At 40.2% G+C, this 18,387-nt stretch overlaps 1 pseudogene; it reads left to right on the top strand.

Annotated features, from left to right (window-relative positions):
• Positions 1-16,503: 16,503 nt before the first annotated feature.
• On the top strand, positions 16,504-17,424 carry LOC144234437 (glyceraldehyde-3-phosphate dehydrogenase pseudogene; annotated as a pseudogene).
• Positions 17,425-18,387: the final 963 nt, after the last annotated feature.

Here is an 18,387-nt window from a genome sequence, read left to right as displayed (position 1 = left end):
GTAATAATAGGTCAATGTGCATTCATCAGTGGTAACAAATGTACCAATCTGGTGGGGGATGTTGATAATGGAGGAGGCTATGCATGAGTAGGACACGGGGTATGTAAGTTATCTCTGTACTTTCCTCTCAGTTTTACTATGAGCCTAAAACTGCTGGGGAAAAGAAGTTTTTAAACCCTGAGTTTGCTGTGTTTAAAATCTTATTAAAATCTCTAATGTTGTTTTCATTATTCCTATATGTGTACTTCTGTGCATTATTTGTAAAATAACTTAAAAACATCAAGATTGAAAGTACAAAGGGTACAATGGATTCAGATGGTAAATGGTGAGGACTATTTTTCTTGGTATGCCCACACAGAGAGGGTGTTCTCAACCCACACTTCCACATCCAACTTCAGGACTTGCCCAATTCGGCAAACAGTACCACCATGCACTTTCCTTACTGACACCAAAAAAAACTGAGTCATCCTTGACTCCTTCCTTCATACAACTCCAGTCTCTGTCAATTTCCACTGACTTCATTGCTTAAATCGCCACCGCTACCAAGTAACATAAGCCACCACCGTCTTCCCCTCCACTAGCAACAGAATCCTACCTGCTCTTCCTGCTTCCGTTTTTGCAGTCCTCTCGTCTATGTTCCATACAGATGGTCAACATTTCACTTTGAAAAACCCTCTGAACATTTTCCCATCATGTTTTCAAAAATCCAAACTCCTTCCTCTGGCTAACCAGTCTCCATGTGACCTGGCCCCTGCTACTTCTCCCAACTTGTCTCTTACTACTCTTCCCCCTTGGATCACTGTCCTTGAACATACCGGGTTTATTGTCACCTAGTAGTTCCTTCTGCCGAGAAATGTCCTTAGAGATGGCCTCGCATGCTTTCCTCATCTTTACCCTTCGGGTCTCAATCCAATTCACCTCTTCAGCGCAGCTTTCTCGGACCCTCACTAAACAGCTCTCGCCATGTGCCAAAACCTGTTTTATCTTCTCCATATTTATCAATATTATCTTATCGATAACTAAAATTACTTATGTATGTGTTTATTATCTATCTAACCTCTCCTCCCCCACAATCTTCTTAAGGATAAAAACTATCTTGTTCACCACTCCATTCCTACCACCAAGAACAGGAGCTAGCACTTAATAGGTACTCAATAAATACTTGTCACTTCATCAATGAAGGGAATCCATGAAAGTTACCCTATACTCCTTGCTTAGGACAAGATGAGAAATCTATGGGTCAGCACGCCCATTACCAGCACATTCCTAACTGAATAAGATACAGAAATGTTTCTATATCAATCTAGGATTGTCATACAGCCTCAGACTCAAAACAGACCGACAAACAGTATTAAAATGTTTAATCTGCGTGGGTCAAATAGGAAACTGCAGATACGTAGGAGAATAACATTTCTGCCCTCCTCCAAATTCCTTTCCCTGAAGAAAAGCCTATTTATAAATATCAAGCAAATGAAAAAATGCCAAATTTTGATCTCTTTCAACATTCATATTGGTTTAGTTCCACCGGAAAGAGAAAATGCAGCTCAGAACAATGTACGAGTTGGTGAGGCTCTTTCTCCTCCCCTAACTCAGGACTGCACACTACCTCACCAATCTACAGCAAACGCAACCCAGTAAGCACACAGGGACTGAGAAAGCCTTTGGCTGCATCAGTTCAAAAACATCTGTACCATCAGAGAAACAACCTCTAGCATGTGTTCTACTGACTGTCAATAAGTGACATCCCCATTGTTTTAATTCTCAATGTATTCGTTGTTAGAAAGAAGTACCTAGGTATTTCCCCAAAAATATTAGTGTACTGAAAATATTCAAGACATCTCTTCTTTTGAACTTTGGATTGAAAAGCAAAGTAAAACAATAATCCTATGAAGCAGATTCATAAAAGCTGATGCATTAATCAAAACCCATCAATGACGACAGCATTTACTGCTTCCCAAAATCAGTGAAGCAAGAACGGAGAGAAGAACATGCTTATAAGCATGTAAAATTAGTTCCATCCTAACAGCAAGGGTAGGTGAAACTTAGAAATTCGTGACCTGGGATTATCAACACTACCTTGAAATTAAAAACTATTAAAAAAAACCCTGTATTTTAGCAGCTCCTGGCCAACGAACTCACAAGTGTAGGTGGTGTGCTAAGTGAGGGAGGGGCAAGTCTTGCACCAACACCATAAGGGCCTTTGACCCCATGAGTTGCATTTGACAGTAATTCTTGCTACAAGTAAAAATAAAAGCAAAACTGCATTTTAGATCATGAAAACAACTTACTATATCTTTTGTTTTACTCCTCACTTTTCAGCAAAAACACACTCTCTTGGAAGCACACCTCTTTTAAGATCGGACCCAAATGAACAAGAGCTGTGTCTTCTGTATCTGTGTGTTATTTTTTTATGCCTTTAAAAAAAATCCTACATCCACCTGTATACAGGACAAAACCACTGCTATCTATAAAATGTAACGTATGAAATTCTACTTTCTCTCCTGACTTACATTTATAATTTGAAACTAAATTTTGGGTCATAACCCCCATTAATTTCCTCAATCAGTAGACAAAAGAGAAGTATGCCCAGATTCCTACTCAGATTACATCCTGGCCATTCTTAGTCATTTGAAACATCTTCCCCTCCCACCCCAGCTGCTAAGATGAGCCCCTAGGTCCCCAGACTTGCCATCCTTCTCCTAGGCTTAACCTCTTCCTTGCCAAACTCTGGGTTCCACGGCTATAGAGATTTTGAAAAGGAATAAAGACTGAAGGACATAAAGACACTAATCTCTATTTATAGAGAGAAACTAAAAGGTCATCTCCCAGCAGCCCTAAATCAAAGGGTTCAGGTTAAAAGGGTCACACACTTTGAAAACAAAAAGGAACTTTTAGGGATCAGTCTACCTATACCTCCTTTTACAGACAAGGAAACAGAAAAGACTACATATCAAATTAATCCCCTAATTGAACAATTCCTTAAAATTCCATATTTTAGATGAAAAGTATCTACTGGAAAATGCAAAGAACAGGAATTTCACAATAACTTGTTTCAGAAACATATCCCACTCTTCATCTGTTTAGGGAGCTTCACTGTGAAGTTCATTTATATGCACCACAAGTGAAAGCATTCAGTCATTCCGCAAACATATGCTGAGTGCCTACTATGTGAAAATAGCAGGGGTGGGAGGCGGTACAAAATCCCAGCCCTCAGTGAGCTCACATGCGAGCGAAGGGAAAGAGAAAAGACAATAAACAAAAGAAATATGCAATATGTGAAACATAGTGCATAAGCTGGTAATAAATCCTATGAAGGAAAACAAAGCAGAGAACAGAAATAGGGAGTAGGGCTGGGGCTGGCAGTGATTTAAATACAGCAGTCAGGGAAGGCTCCCTGACTGAGAAGGTAACCTGTGAGGAAAGCCATGAAGGAGGTAAGGGAACAGCCACACAGATGTCTAGAGGGAAAATATTACAGGGAAGGCAAGGTCAAAGTCTCTGAAGTGAGGGCCTGCTTGGGACGCTCAAGGAAAGGCAGGGAAGGTAATACAGCTGGAATGCATGAGGGGGAGAGCAGCTGGAGAGGAGGTCAGAGGGGCAGCAGGAAGCCAGATCGTGTGTGCTCCTGCAGGCCCCTGGAAGGGTTCCAGGAAGGTGGGCTTACTCTCAATAAAATGAGTGTCCTAAAAGGTACTGAGCAGGAGAGTGACATGACCAGACCTAGGTTTTCACACGACGACTCTAGCTACTGATGTACGGAAGACAGGTGTGCCATCTCAAGGCCAGCTGAAGGTCTCGAACAATCCTCTAAACAAAAGTTCACAGTGGCTTAGACTAGTGGAGCAGCACTAGGGTAACAAAAGGTCGTTGACCTCTGGGTACTTTCTGAAAGGACTGCGAATAGGACGCGCTGACAGACTGGATGTGGTGGGTGGGAGACGTCTGCAGACATGAGGCATCACAGTCCACACAATAGAGACACATACACAGTACACTGCATTCACCTGAGTGAACCATTCAAACAATTCTGACAGATGGATGTGTCCACGAAACCACGGCCACAATCAAGGAACAGGTCATTTCTTTCACCGCCAAGAGATTTCTCACACTGCTTTCCTTTCAGTCCCTGTGCCAGCACTGGTGTGCGGCTCTCTGGCATTATAAAAGAGCAGTTTTTAGAAGAGTGTGTAAATGGAATCTCAACAGTATAAAAGTCTGTAGAGTCTGGCATCTTTCATTCAACATAATAATTCTGAGGTTTATTTACACTGTTGCGTGTCTCACTGGGTGATTCCTCTGTATGCCTGAGTGGTGGTATAGCCCTTGTACAGTTACACCATTTTTTGTAATATATTTACCCACGGATGAACATCTGGGCTGTTTTCAGTTTGGGTCTGTGATACTGTGGTATAAGAAATACATATTTGGGGAGCACCTGGGTGGGTTGGTTGGTTAAGCATCAGACCCTTAATTTCAGCTCGGGTCATGATTTCATGGTTCGTGGGACTGAGCCCTATGTTGGGCTCCACCGAGTGGAGCCTGCTTGGGATTCTCTCTCCAGGCCCCTCCCCTTCCCCCTGTTCTCTCTCTAAATAAATAAACAAACTTAAAAAAATATATATAGGGGCGCCTGTCCGACTTTAGCTCAGCTCATGATCTTGCAATTTGTGAATTCAAACCCTGTGTCAGGCTCTGTGCTGCCAGCCTGCTTCAGATTCTGTGTCTCCCTTTCTCTCCACCCCTCCCCCATTAGTGCACTGTNTGTTGGGCTCCACCGAGTGGAGCCTGCTTGGGATTCTCTCTCCAGGCCCCTCCCCTTCCCCCTGTTCTCTCTCTAAATAAATAAACAACCTTAAAAAAATATATATAGGGGCGCCTGTCCGACTTTAGCTCAGCTCATGATCTTGCAATTTGTGAATTCAAACCCTGTGTCAGGCTCTGTGCTGCCAGCCTGCTTCAGATTCTGTGTCTCCCTTTCTCTCCACCCCTCCCCCATTAGTGCACTGTCTCTCTCTCTCTCTCAAATATAAACATTCAAAAAATTTTTTTTAATTTGTTAAAAAAAACATATTTCTAAGACATGAAAGCAACATTAAGTGTCCATCAATGGATAAAATGGATAAAGGAAATGTGGTATATATACACAATGGAATATTATTCAGCCATAAAAAAAGAAGGAAATCTTGCCATTTGTGACATGGATGGACCCTGAAGGCATTGTGGTAAGTAAAATAAACCAAAGACAAAAACCATATAATCTCACTTATGTGTCAAATCTAAACAAAGAAATCTAACTCAGACACAGAGAGCAGATTGGTAGTTGCCAGAGGCAAGGGTAAAGAGATGGGCAAAATGGATGAAGGGGGTCAAAAGGCACAAATTTCCAGTCATAAAATAAATAAATCATGAGGATGTAATGTGCAGCATGAGGACTACAGTTAATAATACCGTATTGTGGGGCACCTGGGTGGCTCAGTTGGTTAAACGTCCGACTCTGGCCCAGGTCATGATCTCATAGTTCCCCCACATCAGACTGTCTGCTGTCAGTACAGAGCCTGCTTCAGATCCTCTGCTCCCCCCGCCGACCCTCCCCACTTGCGCGCTCTCGCGCACGTTCTCTCTCTCTCTCTCTCTCAAATATAAGGATTAAAAAATAACAATATTGTATTGCACGTTTTTTACAAGCCACTAAAGTAAATCTTAAAGTTATTATCACACACACACACACACAAATTCTATGATTATGTACAATGATAGATGTTAGCTAGACTTATTGTAGTGATCATTTTACAATGTATACACCTAACAAATCATTATGTTGTGCCCCTGTGACTAACATTATGTCAATTACACCTCAATTAAAATACACATATCTTGTTCTTCCTCTGGCTCCTGGCACAAAGCTCCTAAAAACCCTTTTAGACTCTTTTGAGCAATAATGGTGACAGGAACAGCTTTTGTTATTCATAATAAGCCCCTTTTCAACCATATCCAAGTTCATGTTAACTAAATGGCTGCCATGGGCTCCTTGACACCTTACAGGTTGGGGGCTGGTTGCCAGAGGAATCAACTATCTAACTAAAGGGTTGAAACTACCAGCCTTACCTCTGACCGCAGGGGACAGAGGCCGGGTCGGACCACCAACGTCCAATGATTTCATCAATGGTGCTACGTGACGGGAGCTTCACAAAAACCCTATGTGCTAGGGTCTGGAGGCTTTCCAGGTTGGTGAACATATCCATGTGCCAACAGGTGGTGCACCCTGAACTCCAGGGGAAATAAAGCTTCTCACGAGGGGCTTCCAGACCTCTCACACCCCTTCACCTGGCTGCTCATCTGTATTCTCTATAATACACTTTATAATAAGTCAGCAACAGGAAGTAAAGCATTTCACTGAGTTTTATAAGCCATTATATGGCAAACTGTGGAACCTGAGGAGGGGGTTAAAAACCCTCAATTTGTGGGGCGCCTGGGTGGCTTAGTCGGTTAAGCATCTGACTTTCGCTTAGGTCATGATCTCGTGGTTCGTGTGTTCGAGCCCCGCGTCGGGCTCTGTGATGACTGCCAGCTCAGAGCCTGGAGCCTGTTTCAGTCTGTGACTCCCTCTCTCTCTGACCCTCCCCTGCTCATGCTGTCTCTCTCTCTCTCTCTCTCCTAGAAATAAATAAAACATTTAGAAAAAAAAAAAAACCCTCAATTTGTAGCCAAGTTGGGCTGAAGTATGGGTAACCTGGAGACTCACTACCTGTGACTTTTTAGTAGGGGACAGTCTTGTGGGACTGAACCTTTAACCTGGGGGTCTGTGCTAACTTGTAGATAGTGTCAGAATGGAATTTAATTGCAGGACTCCCGTCTGGTATCTGCAGAGAATGAGAGAACTGTTTGACGTGGAAAACCCACATTTGGTCTCAGAAGTGTTGTGAGCAAACCACAGATCTCAGTAGTAATGGGTTAACATCGAGAAAGCTAATAGGAACATTTGGGGACCAGGTTTTGAGTGAACACAAGTTTTCATTTCTCTCAGGTAAAGATCTAGGAATGAAATACCTGGATTGTATGATTAGGTATATGTTTACCTTTTAAAAAGAAAGTGCTGAACAGTTTTCTCAAGTGGTTATAACATTTTACATTTCCACCAGCAGTTGATGACAATTCCACATCTTTGTCAACACTTGGTATTATCAGGCTTTTTAGCACAGCCATTTGAATGGGTATATATAGGTAGGATCCCATTGTGGTTTTAATTTGAATTTGCCTCATGATTAATGATACCGATCATCTTTTCATATGTTTATTAACCATTCACATATCTTTTAAGAAGCTAATTGCTGGATTTTTAGGTTTCTTTGTATTTTATCTTATTTTATTTTTCTCCCATACTGCCAGCTTTTAAGTTTCATTTTAAAAGCATGTATTAATTTCTTTCATACAGTGAAATGTCTTTCTGGGCTAATTCAGATGTGTTTAATTATTCCTCAGTATTATATATCATTTAAACTGTTTTAATAAAAAACGGTATTTGGTAATGTCACTTCCTCCTAATTATTGTTCACTGAAAACTGTCTTCGTTTTTACCGTTTGTTTGTTCTTCCTACTAAACTTAAATTTTCTGGTCAAATTTCAAAGGAAATTTGGAATTCTGGCACAATTAAAGTTAACCAACTTTGGAAGCATGCAGGTCTTTATTCTGTCATCATCATATTCAGGATCATAGTAGGACTTTCCATTTAAACCTTTTTTATCTTTCAGCAAAATTTTATAATTTTCTTTACTGATTAGCCTTATTTTTTTCCATTAAGGCATTCTTTGATGCAACAGTAAATGGAACATTTTCCCACTACATTACCTTATTATGTTATAGAAAAGTCACTAACCTTTTCTTTTATTCAACTCTCATCTGAATTCATATCTATTCTAAGGTTTTCATTTCCTCTCTTGTTTCTAGGTATAAGCATCCTGCTTGCAAATAATGGGAACTGTATCTCTTTTTCCATAAATCCTGCTTCTGATCTGTTACATTTTATTATGTTGTCTCAACTTGGCAAAAACAAAAACAAAACAAAAAGTTAACTAATGGTGGTATTACAGAGCCTATTTTATTCTATTTTCACAGAAATGTCTTAAATAGCATGATACTGGCTATTAGGTTGGATAGAAACTTTTTCTTTTTAATTTTGACTAATTTTGACTTCATTTGACTTCATTCTATTAAAGACACTCCATAAGGAGTATTGAGTTTTATCAAACTCTTCTGGCATCAGTTGATATAATTATGTAGTTTTTCATATTTTACCCCCATCCACACATTTTTATTCAATAGAGAAATTCTGTCTGATTATGACATATTGTTCTTTTAATACTCCGTTGAATCGGATTTGCTCGAATTTCATATTGGCTTCCCATAACTAAACTAGGTCTATAATAGCTACTTTTTTGGTGCATTGTCGAATGTGATATTGGCACAGAATGAACTGGGTGGCTGTCCATATGTATATAGGTGAACTATGAAAGAGTTTAATATAGAAAATGATTTCCTGGAAAGCCTGGAAAACGTGTCCATAAAACTATTTAGGTTCTTGTTGCATTGGTTTTGAGGAAACAGGTTTGTAATTCTCATAATTAAAGAAATGGACAAGTTATCTGACGATATAACTATTCACCCAGGAGGGACTTTCTGAGTACCCATCTATGCAGCAGTCTCCAGAGTTGGACACAACAGCCATCGCTGCTGCCCTCAAAGAGTCCGGGGGAAAAGAGACACAAGTAGTCAGAATCACTGTTAACAGTAGTAAGTATATGAAGAAAAGGTATCGGGAACTATAACACATATGGCATAAATGCCCAAACTAGGTCTCTGAAGATTAAAAGATCGTTTCCTCAAGGACATGAAATTTTGAGTTGAAACTTAAAGATAGATAGAAATGAACTGTTCAAAACAAGGGAAACAGCATTCCAGGCAAAACAAATAGGATGTACAAAGGTCCTACAGTGAAAGAAGACTGTATGTGAAATGAACAGAAAGATCCATCAGCCTCGAATGCCAGAACCAAAGTAGTAAGGCCACAGGGCTAGAGGCAGGCAGAAGTCAGATCACAAACACAGGATTTGAAGGCAAGTGGAAGGTATTTTTACCTTAAGAACAATGGAAGCTAGTTAAGGGAACTTCAAATAGAAGAGCCACAATCATATTCTTCTACTCTGCTGATTTTTATGGTTTACATTTGCTAGGAAATTTTAGATATCATCAAGATGTCTAAGAATAGCACCACAAAACTTGCAAAGCAGTCTCATAATTTTTTAGATCTCTTCCCAATTCATAGTACTCCATTTTAGTTTGTAAAGTCATTTTTTTTTTTACATTTGGTACAGGTTCCTGTATTTTATTGGGATTTTGTAAGAAATCCACTCTTGGCCCCTAGTTTCACTTGTTCAGTAAGGAACAATCAAGTAAAAAGTTCCGCCTACCTCATTGAGGGTAGGGAGTAAAAAAGCCTGTTCATGTCCTTGAGCAAAAGGTCCTCACTCACTCTTTCTCTTCTTGGGCCTTCTTTTGTCCTGTTCTCTTTATTTCTCCCTCATCTACGTTAACCTCCTTGTTTTTTGGTCTGCACCAAAATCAGCAGATCACCCTCGAGGCTGTATAATCCTACTCAAATCCACAGAAGAAATACACAACACAACTACTCCATTTGTGACTTCCCTATGGTCACTGTAAAATATTACAGCAGTGCTTCTAAGAGACTGTCCTGTATCAGAAGTCACCATGACAGGCTTCGGTGTGCCCTTAAAGATTAAAGAAAAAAAGAGGGGCACCTTGGTGGTTCAGTCGGTTAAGCATCTGACTTTGGCTCACGTCATGCCTGCTTCAGAGTCTGTCTGTCTCTCAAAAAAAAAAAATCTCGTTCTCTCTCAAAAATAAATAAACATTACAAAAATTTTTAAAGAAAAAAAGAGTGCCTGTATGGTCCAAGTAAAACTCACAGTGCTGCATTTGCATCATAACGTCTCTTAAAAGCATGTAAGAAGAGGTCAAACAATTAAAAAAATAACATTTTCAGAGAACAATGAGATTTCAGCGTGTGTAAATGTGTATGCACAGAAACTAATCCGGCAGAATTGACACATCAAAACTTGGCTAAATGTAATGTCCAAATGGAACAGCTACAGAGAGATCTTTAGGAGAGGTTATCAATCCTCAAAACAGATTTCAGATTAAAATTTTGCAATGAGGCAGTCAATTGTCTCAAAACGCCAAAATGAATTGATGCCAAATGACTTCACTGCACTTTAATTCCCAAATAGAATCCCTTATGGCTACATACTTTGACTACCTAAAAATTGTACCAGATCTCCAGGATTGGAACATTACTGCAGTTAGTGCTAACTATACTCAAGAGTTTACCTCCTGTCTCTCTCCTCCCTTCCCTGAAAGGGGAAGCTGGGTGAAGTAAGCAAGGTCCTCTCTTTGTAGGCAAATGAGAAATCAACAGTGTACCGTTCTGCTCAGAAGAGAAAGGCACGGCAATCTCTCTCTCCTTTCTGTAAGCAAAGACTATCCCTCCAGAGCAAAAAATGATCATTTCAATATGTCTATAATTGGCTATTCTTATGAAATGGAGTAATACTTCAGAATCCCTGTTATGAGCTAAGAAAGTAATCCTGGAGAAATATTCATTATCCATCCATTCTCATTTCTGTTTAACCAGTTTGGGGGGGGGGGGAAGGACAAGGGGGGATGGGCAGAGAGAAGAAGCTACTCTGTACAGACGCACTACCCTGGCAAATAAGATCAGGTTTATTTCTACTATGTGTTTATTTTCTCTGTAGAAGATGTACAAAAATAGAGAAGAAAATGCTAGAGAATAAAAACCACCCGCAATCCCACTACACAGAGGGAAACAGTATCTGGGATGATTTTCTCCTGTTCATGTTCTATTCCCCAACCCCCAGGGGAACATAGCTGTTTGACTGTACTGCCCACCTCTACCTAGAAAATGCCTCTTTAAATGATGTCTATTTCTTTATGACAGACAAAAATCTCAAGGAAAACATCGTTCTTGCAGTGATCTTCATTATAACACTTTCAGGAAGACTGGTAGCAAAAAGTGAGCCTTATGGAACATCATAAATTAAAGACGAAAATTTTTTGAAATTATATGATAGTGTATACAAGTTTATTTTAAATATTTAAAAATCTACAGAGTTTTGGCCATTTTCTTGAAAAATATACATTATAAAAAGTACTTCAAGAAGATAAAAAAAATATCTGAAGAGACCCAAAGCCAGAGATTGGAAAAAATAAGTCACTTATCTATATACCCTAAAAGTTATTTAGGATGAGTTCATTTTTAGAGGTTGAAGCCTAAAATAATGCTTACATAAAGTTAATCAGCTCATTCTATAGACTGACATAATCCCAGTAATAAAACATAATAAAAACAGCCTCTCGAAATACAAAAGCCAAACCAATTTCACTTATGCAGATACACTTTTCTTTAAAAAAGAAAATCAGCAAACTGAATGTAGATATTAACTGGACTGAAAGGAATAATACATTTGTAAATAATTTACCCAGAATTTCCAAGTTATTCTGGATGGATATCCTTCCAACTGTTTAGGAATTATAACCCCCAAAATGTTACAATGATGAAAAACAGAATCCAACCCCATAATCTTCTAGATAGGTTATCTGGTCTTTTCTTAACATTAGATAACTTAAGGACTGAAGCCTACACAACACACACACACACACACACACACACTAAATGTAATACAACACTTACAAAGAATTCATTTCCTGCGCCAATACAGACTAAACGAGGGTACTTGTGACTCACGTCTTATCTGCCATGCGACTGTGATGACGCTCTCATCATCAATCACCATCAGCCCCTCCCTGTCCATTTTATTTGGCCTAGGCACCCTACATCAGCACTGATCCTTTAACATCCAATATGTTACATTATTGCCACCTGCTTATGCAAAATGTTGGTCTTCTTTTAAGCAACTAACATAACATTTACAAATGCATTTGGGGGTGCCAAAGTGGTTCAGTCAGTTAAACATCCGACTTCAGTTTGGTTATCATGTCACCACTTGTGAGTTCGAGCCCCAGGATGGGCTCTGTGCTAACAGCTCAGAGCTTGGAGCCTGCTTCAGATTCTGTGTCTCCCTCTCTCTCTTCTCCTCCCCCTCCTGCAAGGTGTCTGTCTCTCTCGCTCGCTTTCAAAAATAAACAAACCTTTAAAAAAAATTTTTTTTAATGCATTTGGATTGGGGTGTCTGGGTGGCTCAGTCAGTAGAGTGTGTGACTCTCAATCTCAGGGTTGTGAGTTCAAGCCCCACATTGGACACAGAGATTACTTAATAAAAAATAATTAACAAAATGTATTTGGATCCTAATACTGTAAATCATCACTTTAAAAGAAATGAGGGTTACCCCATGAAGAAACCTCACTAGTATTCTGAGCAGGCATGTGACCAAAGGGCTGTGATGTTAGTCTCATCCTTACTAACAGGTGAGGGAAAGAATACTGATGTACTACCATACACAGATCATTTTTCAGTTAAAACAACTTTTCCTGCCTGTTATAGCAGAGAATACTGACAATTCTGCTCTTCCAATAACCTCAAGGACACTGGAGACAAGTAATGTTAAAGGAGAAGAATGAGCTGAGATCTGCCAGGCACTCCACCTCGACAGCACTAGCGTGGGTAAAGAAAGGGTCTTTACTAGCATAATTATGCTAACCGTGTGCAAGGCCTGTTCTGACATTAAACCTCAGTCCCGGGGTGTCTGAACGGCTCAGTTAATTAAGCAGCTGACTCTTGATTTCGGCTCAGGTCATGATCTCATGGTTGTTGAGATCGAGCCCCGCATCAGGCTCTGTGCAGACAGCGTGGAGCCTGCTTTGGACTCTCTCTCTCCCTCTCTCTGCCCTTCCTCAGCTCATGCTCTCTCCCAAAACTAAATAAATAAACAACAACAACAAAACTGAATCCTTATTCTTACACACATCCTCAAGAAATATTTGAGAAAATTAGTCAAATTAGCTGTATATGTTCACGCAGAAAATCAACAAAAAGCCCAAGTGTGATTTTCAGTACAGAGAACCACTCAAAGTCCTCTAACTGCCTTGTCGCCACACGACTGCTTTGAAAGATGCTTCTTGGCTCTATTTCAGTCCAACTGACAAAAAAGATTAAAAGAATTATCCGCTCATGCTTTCCCAGTACTGGTCTCCTTAAAATACAGCATATACTACCAAAGCTGGCACCAGACCTATCTCCTATTATAGCTTATTTTCATTTTTAGTCACTTAAAGTTCCACTACCGATTTATGTGAACCTATTAAAATGCTACATTTGCACACTTTAAAAGGAAAGGCTTAAAAGGTACTTCAATTACACTTCTAACCCTACTAGAATCAGTGTGGATATACTTACAAGAGAATTGTCCTTTCACAATCAACACGAACAAAGGATGAAAAAGTAAGTGTTCTGTGAGCTTAAGCACTTATGCTTTAAATATAGAAAAATAGTAGTTCTCACGTTTATTTAAGGTGATGGAGTACCAGAAACATTTATGAAGCTTTTACATATACAATTTTTTTAATATTTAATTTTAGGGGTGCCTGGGTGGCTCAGTCAGTTAAGCGTCCAACTTTGGCTCAGGTCATGATCGCATGGTTTATGGGTTCGAGCCCCATGTCAGGCTCTGTGCTGCCCCCTCAGAGCCTGGAGCCTGTTTCCGATTCTGTGTCTCCCTCTCCCTCTGTCCCTGCCTCACTCGTGCTCTGTCCGTCTGTCTCTCTTTCTCTCTCAAAAATAAACATTTAAAAAGAAGAATACTTAATTTTTTGTACCTGGAGCTGATGTAAATAATTAATAGGTTTCAATTATTTAATAATAGTTATAGGAGAAAATGTAAAATTAATCAGTTTTCTGAAATCTGGAAAATAATTATTACTCCATTAATTTAACATTATCCTATAAGCAAACTCACTTATCTTGGCGATCATTTCCTCCCTCCCCCAGGATAGCTCTGCAGAAAAGAGATATAATAACAAGTACCGGCGAGGACATGGAGAAACTGCACCCCTCACGCTGCACGGCTGGCAGGGACGCAAGATGCTGCAGCCACTCTGGAAATCAGTGTCACAGGTGCCCAAGTGGCTAAACGCAGACACACCATATTACTCAGCAAGTCTGCTGCTAGGTATACATCCAAGAGAAGGGAAAACACGTGTTCACATACAAACTTGTATACAAACGTTCATAACAGCATGATTCGTAATAGTCAAGAAGTGGAAACGCAAAGGTCCATCAACTGGTCAATGAATGAACGCGGTATAGTAAGGCCACACGATGGGAGATGAGCCCACCGTAAAAAGGAATGCAGAGCTAATACATGCTACGACACGCATGAGCCTTCGAAACATGCCAAGTGAAAGAAGTTCAGATGCAAAGGCCACATATCATAGCAATCCACGTGAAATCTCAAGAAGTAAACCGACGGTGACAGACAGATGACTGGTTGCCAGGAACTGAGCAGAGCTAAGAAAGGCAAATCCCCACTAGGGAACATTGGTTTCTCTGTGGGGTGGTAAAAAGTCTCCTGGAGTTATCGGTTGGTGACAGCCACACAACTTTGTGGATATACGACAAGCCACTGAACTGTACACTATTAAAAGGTAAATTTTACTATATATAATTATAGCTCAATTTGTTAAAGTAATGAAAAAGCACACAAAAAGTACAGGTAGTGACACTTACAGACATATTAAATAAAGCCCATTTTAAATACTTTATCTATCATGAAAACGTGCCCACCTATATGTCTGGTAAGCATGTTTTTATAACAAAACATTTTTATTAAAAATAACATCATAGCTAGTAACTAATAACTTTTACCAAGTTTAAATGTATCCGTCAAAAGTTTAGATTAGAAAAAAAAGAAGCGTTGCAAATTAAAACAAAACCAGGTATGGGATTAAACCAATTACCCACACTATTCCCTTAGGGGGGTTCATGAATCACTGGTAAATTCTGAGCACTGTAAAAGATCCTGATTCCAGGCTTATTTACACAAGGTAAATATCATCCAGTTTTGATTCAAATTTCTCCCAACAAGTCAATGACTGTTTATTTTTATTCTGTACCACAATAAATGTCTCAAACCTACTGTTTAAGCTTTTTCTATGTCTCAATGCTAATCAATTCCCTTCCGGAAAAAAAAAAATTCTACGGGAACTCAGAACAACTGCACGTAATAACTTAAGATCTTATTAACTCAAATTAACATACTGGAGGACTATATGAGTTATTACTACATTAAAATAATGTGTGAAATATTCATATACTTAAATAATCTTACTATTCCTACTACAGAGAGTGATCCGTTTTAGTTCTAGCAGAGTACACTGAATCTGCCTTGGTCTCAAGTCAGCAATGATTCTCCAAGCAGTTATGTCCACAATATTGTGAGGAATACAAAGAGATTAGCCCCCGGACTCAAGGAATCTACAGTATAATACCAGATGAAAGTGAGCAGGTAACAGAAACTGGGAACAGACTATATTGTTGAGAACCTCATAGTTTAACCTATAGGAAACCATTAAATGATCTGAATCATCTACTCCTGCGTTAGGCAAGGAGATTACAGGTATACCAGGGCCAGCCGGGAGACTCATCCACTAAATAGCCTGGATGATGAGGATGAAGACTAAATAATGCCAGGGGAAGGACAGAGGAGGAAAGGCTCTTGTGTCTTATTTACAAGGTAGAGTCAACGGGATTTGGGGGGCATCGAGAGGAGGCAAGGTCACTTAGAAGTTAAGGCTTGCATAGACTTTGAAAACACATTCCTGGGTCAGAGGTTTGGCTCTGACTCATTTCAGCTATTTATATCGGGCAACAACTTCATCTCTATGGGTTTCCGTTTCCTCTGTAAAATGGAGGGAATAACAGTGCCTACATAAAATAGGGTTGTTGTGAGGACTGAATACGTGTAAAGCCTGCTCTATAGCATAAGGTTAACCATAACCTCACTGATCATGATAGGAAATACAGGAAGAACTGTAAATGGGGAGAAGTGTGGAGATTAGCTAAGCATACGATATTTCTGCTTGGGCCCCACAGACAGAATCTGTAAGTCTAGAGAAAGGTGAATACCACAACAGGATTTTTGAAAGTAAATTAAATTAAAATATAACTAGAAATTTCCAGCTATGAAAGAACTTGAACACCATGCTACAGGATTTGGACTCAATAAAAAATCTACTGTCTCCTATATACAGAGTTTGGAGTTCACCTAATATATCATGCTATTTTCCACATAAGAAAATGAAGACCCACCAAATGAAGAGACATCCCAAAAGTCACATCACTCATTGATATATACAGTATAAGCCCATTAATCAATCAATGTTGGCTCTCTGCTCCTCCCTGTTCAACAGACAGCTGCATCTTCTAATGCAATAGCAGCCAAGTCCCCAAGACATGATGGTGAAGGCTGGAGTAACCAGATTTGACTGTACAGGGGGCCTGATCAACCTGACTGCTTTTAACTCTGGCAAAGTTGATACTGTAACCACCAATTATCCCTTCATTCTCCTCAACTCTATGGCTATATGGTCTACGTGTGCCAGTAGGGTTCCACCCACGGCAAATCCAATGGCACAGTCGAAGCTGAGAAGAGGGAAACTTTCCATCAGTAGACAGCCCATCCCTGTCTTTCAGGAGTGAGATCACACCAACATCAAACAGGGTGATGATGCTGGTGCTGGGTATGTGGTCGAGTCCTCACCACCATGGAGAAGGCTGGGGCTCACATGAAGCGTGGGCCCAAGAGGGTCACCATCTCTGCCCCTTCGCCTGATGCCCCCATGTCTGTGATGGGCATGACCCATGAAAAGGAGGTCAGCAATGCCTCCTGCACCACTAACGGCTTGGCTCCTCTGGTCAAGGTATCCTTGATAACTCTGGCATCATGGAGGGACTCATGACTCCATGCCATCATGTCACCCAGAGGACCATGGATGGCCCCTCTGGAAAGCTGTGGCATGACAGCTGAGGGGCTGCCCAGATCATCATCCCTGCTTCTCCTGGCACTGCCACAGTGTAGGAAAGGTCATCCATGAACTGAACAGGAAGCTTCCAGGCATGGACTTCTGTGTCCCTTCCCACAATGTGTCAGTCATGGATCTGAACTTCTGCTTAGAAAAAGCTGCCAAACATGAGGACATCAAGAAAATGGGGAAGCAGGCACTAGAGGGCTCCCTCAAGGGCATCCTGGGCTACACTGAGGACCAGGTTGTCTCCTGCAACTTTAATAGTGACACTTACTCTTCCACCTCCGATGCAGGGGCTGGCACTGCTCCCAGTGACCACTTTGTCAAGTTCATTTCCTGGGATGACAAATGAATTTGGCTCAGCAGCCAGGTGGTGGGCCTTATGGTCCACATGGCCTCCAAGCAGTTAGAGGCCCCTGGACCACCAGCCCCAACAACAGCAAGAGGAAGAGTGGGGCCCTCAGCTGCTGGGAAGCCCTTGTATCTACTCACACCCCAACACAGTGAGACTCTCCCGGCCTCTACACAGTTTCTAGCCCAGACCCTCCTGAAGAAGGGGAGGGACTTGGGGGGTCCTACACCTTGCCATGTACCATCAATAAAGTAAACTGTACCCAGCCAAAAATAATTTTTAAATGCTATTCATACTCTTCATTTGCTTAACAAAACTGAATCCTTAAATAAAACTTCCTTCTATCTCCATCCTTATGGTAATGGAAAATTTGAAATGTACTGGGATAAAAATTAAAAAGACTTAATGTAATGTAGTAATGATAGTTATAACATAGGTTTCCAACAAACATTAAATTTCTTCCTTGGAAAATAAGCAACTACAGAATTTTAGGAAAACTCAAGTTATTTCACTGATGATATGATAAATATTTATCTTATTTTGAAATTAAAATTGTCTAGCATAATTGACAGGACAAATTTTTTTTAAGTTTATTTATTTATTTTTGAGAGATAGAGAAAATGATTGGGGGAGGGGCAAAAAGAGAGGGAGAGAGAGAATCCCAAGCAGACTCCATACTGTCAGCATGGAGCCGACGCAGGGCTCGAACTCACAAACCGTGAGATCATGATCCAAGCTGAAACCAAGAGTCGGATGTTTAAACAACTGAGCCACCCATGCAACCCCAAGACATGACAAATTTTAAATATGAAGATGTGTCTTTAGTGGTAATTTTTAAATTGTTTTTAGTCAAGTAAATATATTTCCTAAAATACATGGTTACAGAAATGTAACATTTGTTTTCTTCATTTTGAGAAACAAAAAATATAGTTACAGAGACAGTAACATTTATAAGAAGCCTCC

The sequence above is a fragment of the Crocuta crocuta genome, unplaced genomic scaffold (genome assembly GCF_008692635.1).
Source record: "Crocuta crocuta isolate KB4526 unplaced genomic scaffold, BGI_CrCroc_1.0 scaffold180, whole genome shotgun sequence".
NCBI lineage: Eukaryota > Metazoa > Chordata > Mammalia > Carnivora > Hyaenidae > Crocuta > Crocuta crocuta.
Note: the sequence above shows the minus strand (reverse complement) of the source record. Positions and strands in the feature narration are given on the sequence as shown.